Source organism: Aethalodelphis obliquidens, unplaced genomic scaffold (genome assembly GCF_003676395.1).
Source record: "Aethalodelphis obliquidens isolate GAN/ISIS:26980383/991018 unplaced genomic scaffold, ASM367639v1 scaffold54, whole genome shotgun sequence".
NCBI lineage: Eukaryota > Metazoa > Chordata > Mammalia > Artiodactyla > Delphinidae > Aethalodelphis > Aethalodelphis obliquidens.
Genome location: NW_020837998.1, coordinates 13384795 through 13397814, shown reverse-complemented (window position 1 = coordinate 13397814; position 13020 = coordinate 13384795).

Genomic DNA, 13020 nt, shown 5'->3' with positions numbered 1-13020 from the left:
GCCATGGCTCACAGGCCTAGCCACTCCGCGGCATGTGGGATCTTCCCTGACAGGGGACACGAATAGGAGGACTCTCAATCACTGCGCCACCAGGGAAGCCCTAAATGGACCCTTTTAATTGTGTAAAAAGCTAGAGTAGAACTGTGGGGAGAAGCACATTCAAACCTCTGTATTCTGAGTATTTGACCATTAACAGGTGTCTTTAACCACTCCAGGTCTGATATGGTAAGCCTAACTTTCTAGTTAGATGAATAACATCTTAAGCCTCGGAAAAAATAAGAATAAGAAAAACAAATCATATTGGGAGTAAACTAAAAAAAAATTGTAAAACATTTTCTTTTACCTTTTTATATTTTTCCTTATTACAATAGAACAGATGTAATAAATAACTCACTATAAAAATCATAAACAGAATCAGAAATAGAATAGACATCTCTGCAGAAATGTTGCCTTCTCAGTGGGTCATAAGAACCCAACATGGTAACCCTCATCAAATTTCCGATCCTAGCTCAAGTACTACCTCTTTTGAAAAGTCTTTTTCATTTGCCTCTTCTAAAATTAATATCCTCATCTCCTGTGAATTAAAAGGATTTTTATAACATTTATTATAGAAGCTATCACATTCTCTTGCACTAAAATAATTTTCTTATATCCTCTACCAGAGATGGTTTCTGTCTCCAAGCAGCTTACAGTCTGGTCAATAAATTTTCATTTTCAAATGGATTTTTTCTTTACTTTTAAAATTTCTTGTTCTTTTTCTTTTATTTTTGTGTCTCTCATAGTTCTCTATAGAAAGGAGTGCTCAATAAATGCTTGTTGATATAATTGGACAAAATAAATGGAAATAATAATACCCTATATATTTGTAGTGCTTTTAAAACTTATTAAAGCTCTGTTACGTCAAGGATTTCATTTGATGCTTGCAGTATCCTTGTAAACAAAGGAGGGTTTGCTTTGTTAACCTCATTTGACAGATGAGAAACCTGAGGCACGAGATAAGTGACTTGCTCTAAGTAATACATATTGTTGGGAATGTAAATCGATACAGGTTTTATGTAAAGTAATTTCAACTGGTACATTTCCTTCCTTCCGCTTTTCCTTTCTTCCTCCTCCCTTCCCTCCTTCCTTTTTCCATTATCTATCTATCTATCTATCATCGTCTATCTATCTATCTATATCTATCTTAAAAGTATTCTTACTTTTGATCCAGTGAGTCCACTGATAGGAATCTACCCTAAGGAATAATCTGAAATAGATTAGTTTTTGTGGAGGGTTGCTCATCACAGTGTTACTTAGTGAAATGTGGAGGCAGCTTAAAATACCCAACAAGAGGGAAGTAGTTAAATACATATGGTAAGCCATACAGTAGAATATTTTATTTTTAATAATTTGATGTATTTATTTTTGGATTATTTTTCTCTTTGTATGTATATATGGTTAAAAGTAGTAACTCAGTGTTGTGCTGGTATAGGATAGAGATATAGATCAATGGAATAGAATTGAAAGTCCAGAAATATGCCCTAATATTTGTAATTAATTGGTTTTGACAAATGAGCAGTGACAATTCACTGGGTCTGCTCAGCGAATAGTCTTTTCAACAAATAGTGCTGAGGCAACTGGCTATCCACATACAAAAGAATGAATTGGGATCCCTTACATTATGCCACACCCAAACATTAACTCATAATGGATCCTAGAACTAAATGTAATAAAAGCTAAAAATATAAAACTCTTACAAGAATACATAGGAGTAAATCTTCATGACCTCGTGTTAGGCAGTGTTTTCTTAGATATGACATCAAGAACACCAACCATGAAAGAAAAAGACAATCCACAGATTGGAAGAAAATATTTGCAAAAAGTCATAGGCAGTTGACCCTTGAACAAAGTGAGGGTTAGGTGTGCCCACCTTCTCTGTAGTCTAAAATCCATGTATAACTTCTTATAGTTGGTCCTCTGTTTATGCAGTTCCTCAGTATCAGTGATTCCACATTCATGGATTCAACCAACTGTGGATCATGTAATACTATAGTATTTACTATTGAAAAAATCCGCATATAAATGGACCTGCACAGTTCAAATTCATTTTGTTTGAGGGTCATCTGTATATGACAAGGAACTTGTATCCAGAACATATAAAGAACTCTTGAGACTCAATGATAAAAAAAACAAACAACAGATTTTTTTTAATGTGCAAAGATTTTGAATAAACATTTCTCCAAAGAAGATCTACAAATGGCTAACAAACACATGAAAAGATGCTCAACATCATTAGGCATAAAATAATGCAAATCAAAACTACAAAGTGATACCACATCATATTCAGTAGAATGGCTATTAGGTGTGATAATAAAAAGATATATAACAAGTATTGGTGAGGATGTGGAGAAATTGGGACTCTCATACATTGTTGATATGTATGTAGAATGACACAACCTTATGAAAAATGTTTTGATAATGTCTCAAAAAATTAAACATAGTTTAACCATAGGATCCAGAAATTCCAGTCCTATTTAGCTACTCAAGAGAAATGAAAACATGTGCACACAAAAACTTGCATGTGACTATTTATAGCAGTATTATTTATAATAGCCAAGAAATGGAAAGAAGCCAAATGTCCATCAACTGATGAATGGATAAACAAAATGTGGTATATCAATGCAATGGAATATTATTTAGTCATAAATGGAATAACTTACTGATGAAAAAATGTACTAAAATTAGATTGTGGTGATGGTTGCACAACTCTCTAAATATACCAAAAAACATGGAATTGTACACTTCAAATGGGTGAATTTTATGGTGTGTAAATTATATCTCATTACAGCTGTTAACAATGACATCATACAATACATGTTTTCTATAAATCACTTTATTTGATTATCAATATATTGTTAATATATTTCCTGCTAATAGATATATTTATACATTTAAAAATATTTATTTGCTATTAATTACAGAAGTAATGCGTGTTCATTGGACAAAAATCTCAAAGAATATATAAATGTCTAACATAGAATATCAAAGTTTTCACATAATCTTTTTATTTCCTCAGAATTCTATTAATAGTAGATACAATGATATATTTAATGGCTGCTTAGTATTCTCTTGTAAGGCTGTACCATAATTTACTGTTAATTCCGTATTATTTTCTAAATGGGAAACAAGCTCTAATAAATCCCCCTACTATGAGCATCTCTGTGCATACATTGTGGTACAATTGCCCAACTATCTTGTTAAAATAAATTCCCATAAGTGTATTTGCTGGTTAAAGTGTATGTATATTTTTAGTTTTAGAATTATACACTGCTAAATTTTATCAAAAAAATATACTAATTTGTACTCTAATCAACAGTGTTTGTGGAGTATCTGTTCTCCCTTCTCTTTTTCCAACCCTGGTTATTATTTTTTTTCTTAAAACATCTTTGCTAGTTTGGTAGGTGAAAATGGTGTCTTATTTTAATTTAAAATTATTTTTGATTATTAGTTAAGTTGAACACTTTTTTCATGGACTTTTGGCTGTTTACATTCCTTTATGAATTGCTTGTTTAAACCCTTTGGTCATTTAAAAAATGGAAATGTTATCTTTTTCTTCAAGACTATATCCAGTAGAATAATATGCAGACAATAAAAAGGTTTTATGAAAAATTTTTGATGCTTATTTTCAATGTTAAATTAAAAAACAGAATAGAATACTGTATCTTTTCTACCCGCTCCATTCTGTAAAATATCTTATAAATTAGGAAATACTAAAAAAATTGTAGGTTTAGATACTTTAATGTTCTTTAAACTTTGTACTTTCCCTGTTTTCTATAATGAGCATATATTACTTAATTAAGGAAATCTTTTATTTCAAAGAACAGAGCTAGTTTGTGGCCAAACCAGGACTAGAGTCTTCATGCTCTCCTGCCCTCTGCCTTGCACATCTACACAGGTGTGGTCAGAGGTAGAAGGAAAACCAAGGGAAGGCAAGGAGAGCCAAGGGTATCAAGAAGAGTGTTGTAGGAGGACAATCTTATTCTTAGGAGATGCATGCTGAAAAACTTAGTGTTCAAGTGTAATGGTATCTGAAATTTAGGAAATGTATGCTGAAGTATTTAGAGTGTCATGAAGTCCGGGGAGAGAGAAGGGAGCGGGGAGAGGGAGAAAAGGGAGGAAAGAGAGGGAGGGTGAGGACTGGAGAATGGAGGAAATGTGGTGAAATGTTAACCGGTGAAGCTAAGTGAAGGGTATATGGCTCATTGTAGTATTCTTTCAACTTTTTATAGGCTTGAAAATTTTCAAAATAAAGAAGTTGGGAAAATTGTGAAAAAAAGAAGGGGTAATCAGCTGGCAAATGTTTTGGAGAAATAAATTAGGATTAGCCCTAGGGAGCAGGAGACCACTGGAACTCTTTTAAAAAATGTTGATTTCAGAAGGGTTATGGAAGGAGCGGGGTAAAGTCAGATTGCAAAGGGTTGGCAAGTCAGTGGGAGGTGAGGCAGTCAAGTCAATGGTGTGGACTGCAATTCTGAGAATATGAACAATGGGGAAAAGAGAGATGGGAAACTGGCTTAAGAAGCAATAGAATTTTGGAAACTTTATATTGTTATTAATTTTCACCTCATTATGGATTCCTATTAATATAGAATTAATATTTGACCTTCTTTCTCCCCTCCACACATATGGCTTTCCTGATGTATAAAAGGATGAATTAGTAAACCAATAAAAAGAAGTAAAAGAATAATATGCACAATGCTACCATCTAGAGTATCCGCTGAAAATTACACCCGGTGTTTGACATCAATTCAGGAGACTTGCTCAGAGACTAGTTTAGGGCCTTTGGGTTTCTGTGTTTGTTGCTTTGTGTTAAGCCATGTAGGAGGGTAAGCAATAATCTTGGTGAAGCCCAGTGTTTGGGTACCAGTATTTTTATCCCAGAATGAAATATTTAAAATTTCCATGAAGTCCTAAAATTTGATTTCAAACTAAGAAAGTCATTTTGGCAATGCTTTACTTCAATAGCTCTGGAAATGAAACAGAAACATTTAGAAGGAGAAGAGGAGGTCAAAGACAACCTTAAGTACAAGAATTAAGGAGGTTATTCTGCTTAGCTGGGAGAAAGGTGAAATTACGCTTGAAGTTTATTTTTTGCTTCAGAAAGCTTTATCAATCTTTTTCATTAATCTGAAGCCAAGTGTTACTGGATAATGGTGAAGGTGCACATATGGGAATGCACTGTCGGGGAAGGGTAGACAGAATAATTTAGGGTAGGCAAGAGCTGGATCTTGATGGGTATGTAGGATTTCAACAGTTGAAGATGGGGGTGGACAGCAAAAGTTCCAGGCAGAGGGATCATTGAGAACAAAGGGAGAAAAGCACAGGGCCTGTTTGGAGAATACGGATCCATACCCATATGGCTAGAGTATGAAATTCACTAGGAGAAAGAGTGGGAAAGAAGGTGGGAAAGGTGGATTGGCATCTATATTCCTCTCTTCCTCCAAGCAGAGGTCCACTTTTGAGAATGGGGCCGGGGCTTGTCTTTTGTTCCTTTCTAAGGGCCTAATACTTGGCTGGGCATACAGTAGGGGCTGAATAAATTTTGGTCAATTAGACCATTAGCTAATACCATTGTGCACTTATATCTCCTAGAGTTCGGACATCAGAATGAGGAATGAGAGTGGATGCTGGGATTTAGCTACTACAGGCGTGATGCTGGTGCTTGAAATCAGGCAAGTCCAACTCCCAGCTAACATCCAGAGCAGCACTTCTCAGACTTTAGTTCGAATCACCTGGGGATCTTTTTAACATGAATATTCTGATTCCATATGGCTGACTGGGGCGGGGCCTGGGAGTCTGCATTTTTAACAACCTCTCAAGTGATGCCTATGTTGCTAGTCTGGGGACAAACATTGAGTAGCAAGGATTTAAAGCCCCCTCAACCCCCTACTCCTTGAACTTCACAGACTCCAGACTCCTCAATGATTGAGCACAACTAATGGTTCTTTATTTAGTATAGCTGATGAAAAAGCTCAAATTTAAAGTATCTCATGAAGATATTCTGCCACTAGAATTGTCAACATTTGGACTGTCGGCATCCCATCTGTTTCATCTTTTTTCTTTTTTCTACTTTTCTTAGTTAGGTGAGTATGGTTCTACCTGGTGGGACTCAGAATGTAATCTAGTGTATTTTTTAAAAGGGTAAGGCTTGAACCTCCAAATATAGACTTAATCTATTGATTGGACATCCTTTCTGTCTAAATTCCATGCCTGTTTCCTCAGTAATTACAAGCCTGTGTGTCTCAGGCTGATAGCTCACACAAGGGGCAAACTCTTGTCACTGGTATTCTGAAAATGATTATTGTTATATGGCTGTGAGAGTCTGGATTAGTAGGAGTGGTCTCCACGATGAAAATGAAAATGATGGTAAATTGTTGCGTATATTAGTTGGCTTCTGATGAATTTCACAATACCACCTGGCCACATTTCAGCTGCCCTACAGGGAAAAAGACTGGAGTCCTGACGATTATAGTCTTATCAAGAAAGATGCCCATCTTTAGGACAAGATCAGAGGGTTTTTTGGTTTTTGTTTTTCCAGATATATTTATGGGAAACATAGGCCTAACAGTGAGATAGTCACAGAGTCTGGAGTCTGGAGGCAAAGAGAGGCTGCCTACTTGACCCTCCACCTGAACCCTTGTCTTTTCTCTTTTCTCAGTGTTTGGGATACCCATCTGCTCAGATTCTCAGTTTGACTTCGCAAGGCCCCTCATCTGCCTAATTTTAGCTGCTGGTTATAGCAAGTTCTGATCAGCAACTTCTGACCACCTGGGGGTCCACTTTTAAGTGTAGCTGAAGGAAGAGGTTTTCTGCTGATATAAACAGATATGTAAAAGTATATATTAGAATCAAGAAAGCAAAAGGAATTGAGGGAATTTTGCTTTTGCTTTTTTTTTTTTTTTTTTTTGCGGTACGCGGGCCTCTCACTGTTGTGGCCTCTCCCGTTGCGGAGCACAGGCTCCGGACGCGCAGGCTCAGCGGCCATGGCTCACGGGCCCAGCCGCTCCGCGGCATGTGGGATCTTCCTGAACCGGGGCACGAACCCGTGTTCCCTGCATCGGCAGGCGGACTCTCAAGCACTGCGCCACCAGGGAAGCCCTGCTTTTGCATTTTTAAAAAAATATTTATTTATTTGGCTGCATCAGGTCCCAGTTGCGGCACGCGGGATCTTCGTTGCTGCGTGGAAGATCTTCGTTGAGGCATGCAGGATCTTTTTTAGTTGCAGCATGTGGGATCTAGTTCCCTGATCGGGGATCAAACCCGGGCCCCCTGCATTGGGAGTGCAGAATCTTAACCACTGGATCACCAGGGAAGTCCCTGGTTTTGAATTTAAATCAATTTTTCTTTCAAGGACTAGAGCAGTTGTTGTGCTTTCTTTTCTACCCAAAGGGTGTGGGCTGTACTAATGACTAGCGCAGCAACCTAAAAACACACCTGTTTTTTTGTGAGGAGGGACTGGACTCTTCATAAGAAGCTTCCTGCTCAATGTCCTGGAGCGCTTTCCCTATAAAATTCAAGTCTAGAGGAGGCCAGATAAAACAAGCTTTCTGATTCCTGGCTATTTTTCAAATGCAATTCTATTTGATCTGAATGAGGATTCCAAGTGAACGTTAACCCTCCTTCCTTCTTTTCTTTCTTTTCTTCCTGATATACATGTTTAAAAATCACAAAAGAGCTACTATGTTGAGAAGTTCAAATACTACGGAAGTGAAGTTTCACCATCCTGCACCTTTTTTGGATTACCACAATTAATTTAGTTAATATCCATCACCTCACAGTGACAATTTTTTTCTTGCCCTGAGAACTTTTAAGATCTATTCTCTCAGCAAGTTTCAAGTATACAATCCTGTATTGTTAACTATAGTCACCATTCTGTACATGACATTCCCCAGAACTTATAACTGAAAGTTTGTACCTTTTGACAACCTTTACCCGATTCCCCCACTCCCCACCTTTGGCAGCCACCAGTCTGTTCTCTGTTTAATCTGACTCTGCAGAGGTAACCATTATGAACAGATTGGTGTAAATTCACTTTTAATGTTCGTATATATTAAGGTATTTAAATTATTTCGGTTTACAAATTTGGATGATATTTTCTATACTCTTCCGTGTTCTTCATTTAGCAATATATCAAGGATACTTTCCCATGTAAATATGAATAGATTTCTCTTATTACATTGCTCCATAGTATTCCATTGCCATAATCTAGTTAATAATTCCCCCATTGACAGAAATTTCATTCATTTCATTTTTTTCTGTATGAATTATGCTACAACAAATGTGCTTGCACAATGCAAGTTGTTTTTGCAGCATAAATTCCTAGAAATGGAAATCTTGGGTCAAAATGTCTACATATTTAAATGTTGACAGATCTTGTTAAATTTCCTTTTAAAAAGGCTATATCAACTTAAACTCCTACTGCCAATGTATAAGAGAACTTGTTTTCTAGAACCCTTACTAATACTGGGTATTTCAATCCTTTATTTTTTTTTGTCAGTTTGAAAAATGGAATTTTTGTGTTGTTTTAATATATATTTCATTCATAGTTGGTAAGGCTGAGCATCTTTCCATATGTTTGATGGCCATTTATGTTCTTTCTTTTGAAGGACCTACTTCCACCAGGAATTTGCAGAGGGCAAACAAGCCAGGTTTCATGACAGAGCTCTGGTAATGAGAAAGGTGTTTCAACCTATACTTACTCAGAAAAATCAAGACAAGTATTTCTTTTTATTAGAAGTACAAGTATGCTTCTTTAAATGGTAAATGCTAAAGGAAAGTAGAATGTGTCATTCTGTAAAGATTACATAGACTCGCTCTGTAGTATATTTCAGAGACACTAAGGCAATTAAACAGAGGAAAACATGGAGGAATATAACTGCTGGGGAAGCTAGCAGTGTAATTCTAACCATCCATCCATTTGTTCATTATTCAACAAATATTCAACAAATATTTTTGAGCATGTACAATGTGCTAATCACTGAGTATCCAATGGTGAACAAAGATCCTAGTCTCTGAAATAAAACTAGTTTAAATTTTGGTTCCATCTCTTACAGCTGTGTGATCTTGTACAAGCTGCTTAATGTCTTTGAGCTGCAGTTTTCTCCTCTGTAAAATGGATATAATAATAATATGTACTGCATAGCGATGTTGAGAGGATTAACTGAGATAATTCAAGTTAAGTCCTATGCACAGAGTTAAGCACCTAACAAAAGTTATATTTGCAATTCTTGACAAATGAGTTGCTGCTTCCTCCCCAAGATCAACTCTGGAGAAACTATAGAAGACAGAGGGAAACAGATTCCAGGAACAGCAACAGCAACCATAACAACAGCAACACTGTGAGAAACACCTGGGGATACTGAAAGTTGCCTTTAACTGGTGTGTGTAGAAGTTGGATGGCATCAGTGATAGGATAGGGCAGAAGAAAACTTTTAGAGCTCTACTCCTTCCTTTCCCCTGTGTACCCTTAGTATAATTACTGCTTGCCTTATTCATTGCAGAAATCAGCTGCAGTAGCCCAAACTGCCTGTGTTAACAGGCTCATGAGTAGATGGGCAATGCAAAAGTCCTGCTGCAGGGAGGAGTTGAGGAGCATAGGGATAAACTAACCAGTTGCCTTCTGGCATTCAATGCTCTGCCTCTCCCCCTCCAAGCTCTTAGATATAATGGATTGCAACACAAGGTGACTGACCAGAGGAGTTGCCTCATGGGCTGTTGAGATAGAGGAGTAACAGTAGTTCTGTCATGTCTGGGGCTCTGCACTAGGACTAGACTAGGCCTGGCTTTTGTCCCTTCCTTGATATACATTTATTAGATGCAGTAGCTGATACCCCCAGGAAGCAGGAATTGACATACCTAGACTTCTGAAGGATGGATGACTATTGAAGAAAAAGAAAACAAATTGGACAACGTATACCATCCATGCAGAATTATTGGAATAGATGGACTAATAATTTAAAATATACAAGTTAAATATATATAAAGAGTTATGGTAATAAGTTAGTAATATGAAATAAAATAAGGTAACTTTAAAAGGATCAAATGGAAAATATTAGGCACAAAATATATATTTACCTATATGTTTGTCATTTCTGACATTCTTCATTCCTTTGTGTAGACCTGTTTCCATCTCATGTCATTTTACTTCAGCCTGAAAAAATTCCTTTATCATTTCTTCTTAAATATACTTTTATTTTAGAATAGATTTAGATTTACAAACATTGCAAAAATAGTAGAGTTTCCATAGACCCTACACTGTGTTTCCCCTACTGTTAACCTCTTACACTAGTATGATTTGTCACAACTAACAAATCAATATAGATACATTATTATTAACTAAAGTCCATTCTTTATTTTGATTTCCTTAGGTTTTACCTAATGTCTTTTTTCAGTCCCAGAAATCTATCTAAGATACCACCTTACATTTAGTATTCATGTCTCCTTAGCCTTCTCTTGATTTTGGCAGTTTCTTAGACTTTCTCTGTTTTTGATAACCTTGAGAGTTTTGAGGAGTACTGGTCAGCTATTTTATACATTGTCTCCCATTTGGGTTCATGTAAATTTTTTTTCTTATGATGAGACTGGTTTATGTGTCCTCGGGAGGAAGATCACAGAGGTTAAGTGCCCTTCTCAACATGTCGTATCATGGGTACATATTATCAGCATGATTTATCACTGTTATGTTAACCTTGATCATCTAGCTGACGTAGTATTTGTCAGGTTTCTCCACTATAAAGTTAATATTTCTCCCCCTTTTTTACATCGTACTCTTTGGAAGGAAGTTATTACGTGCAGCCCACATTTGAGGAGTGAGGAGTTATGCTCCACCTCCTTGAGGGGAGACTATCTAAATAAATTATTTGGAATTCTTTTATATGGGAGGTTTGTATATTATCCTCCATTTATTTGTTTACTAAATCATTTATTCATACCAGTGTGGACTTGGATACTTATTTTATACTTTGAGTTATAATCCAACACTATTTTCTTTTTCAAATCATTCCAACTTTGGCCATCTGGACCTTGAGGTAAATGCTGTGTCCCTTTGACATGGCTCCATCTTTTTTTTTCCTAGTCCTTCCTTACTTTCTGGTACTACAGGATGTTCCAGGCTCATCTTGTGTATTCCCAGCTCCATCCCTATAGAGTTAGTCATTTCTCCAAGGAGCCCTGGTTCCTTTTTTTGCAGAATTATATTAAAAACCAAGATCTAGGCACTGAATATAACATTTCTTTATATGCAAGTTTTCTGGTAACAAATTCGCTCAACGTTGGTTTGCCTGACAAAGCATTTATTTAGTCTTTATTTTTGAAGTCCCCCGCCCCCACTTTGGATATAGAATTCTTTTCCAGCTTATATTCTTTCTGACAAGAAGTCAGTATTCATCTTTACCTTTATTCCCTTATTTAAGGTATTCTTTTCCTTCCTCTGGTTGCATTGAGGATTTCTTTCTGTATCGTTAGTTTTCAGCACTTTGATTATGATGTGCCAATTGTGTTTTTCTTTGTGCTTATACTGCTTTGAGGTTTGTGGAGATTTTTGGATCTGTGAATTCATAGCTATCATCAAACTGAAAATCTTTCAGCCATTATTTCTTCAAATACTTTCTCTGAACCTCCATCGTGGGACTCCAATTACATATAGGTGAGACCACTTGTGTTAACCCACATGTCACTGAGGCTCTGCTCATCTTTTTTGTTTGTTTGTTTTGGATTTGTATAGTTTCCATCACTATGTCTTCAAATTTGCTCATTTTCTGCAGTGTCTAATTTGTTGTCAATACCATCCAGTGCAATTTCCATTTCAAATATTATATTTTTCAGCTCTAGCACTTTCATTTGATTCTTTCTTATAATTTCTATTTCTTTCCTTATTATGTCAATGTTTTCCTTTAAATCCATGAACATATTTTAATAGCTATTCTAAAGTTTTTATCTGCTAACTCTATTTTCTCTGTCATTTCTGTGTCTTTTTCTGCTGTTGATATTTCTATTGCTTATGGGTCATATTTTCCTGCTTCTTCACTTGTCTAGTAGTTTTTTAAAAGGATGCTGGATATCGTGAATGTTTTGTTGTTGAGTGCCTGGATTTTGCTGTCTTACTTTAAAGAATGTTGAATTTTGTTTTGGCAGGCAGTTAAGTCACTTGCAGATCAGCTTGAAACTTTCAAGCCTTGCTTATAAGCTTTGTTATGGAAGGTGTAGGGTAGCCTTTACTGTAGGGCTAGGTTACCCCTATAACTAAGGTGTGATCATTCTGGGATCTCTACTTAAACTCCTGGGTACTCAAGAACGTTTCTCCCCTCTGGATGATGGGAACTCAATGTTTCCTAGCCTTGGATAAGCTCTTGGAATTGTTCACCTTACAGCTCCCCAGCAGTTCTTTGCCCATCCTTGGAGTTTCACTCTATGCCTGCACAGCTCAGTATGTTTCAAAGACTCAAGGGAATCTCTGTGCCAATTTCTAGAGTTCTTTCTTTGCATAGCTCCCTTCTCTTCGGTAATCTGCTCCACTAATTACAGCTGCTTCAGTGTCTGTGAACTCTGACCTCTGTCTCCTCAAACCAGCAAGATCACTGTCTTCTGCTTAGGTTTTTCATACCTATACTGTGGTCCAGAAATTACCTCCAGGCAGCAAACTGGGACAATCATAGAGACTGCTTCATTTATTTCCCTTCCTTCAAAGATCATAATCCTGTACTGCCTGTTGTCTACTGTCTGAAAACAATTGTTTCTTACATTTTTTTCTAGTTTTCTAGTTATTTATGGTAGGAGGGAAAGTCTAGTGCTACTTACTCTGTCATGGATGGAAGTGGGAATTCTACTCATAAAAATGTAATAGTTGAAATTAAAAATATGACTGATGGAGTCAATAGCAGGAGGAATATAGCTAAAGAACAAATTAGTGAGTTAAAGATAAAATTGAGGATATTTCCCAGAAGGCAGCAGGGAAGGATTACGAGATAGAAAATATAAAAGAAA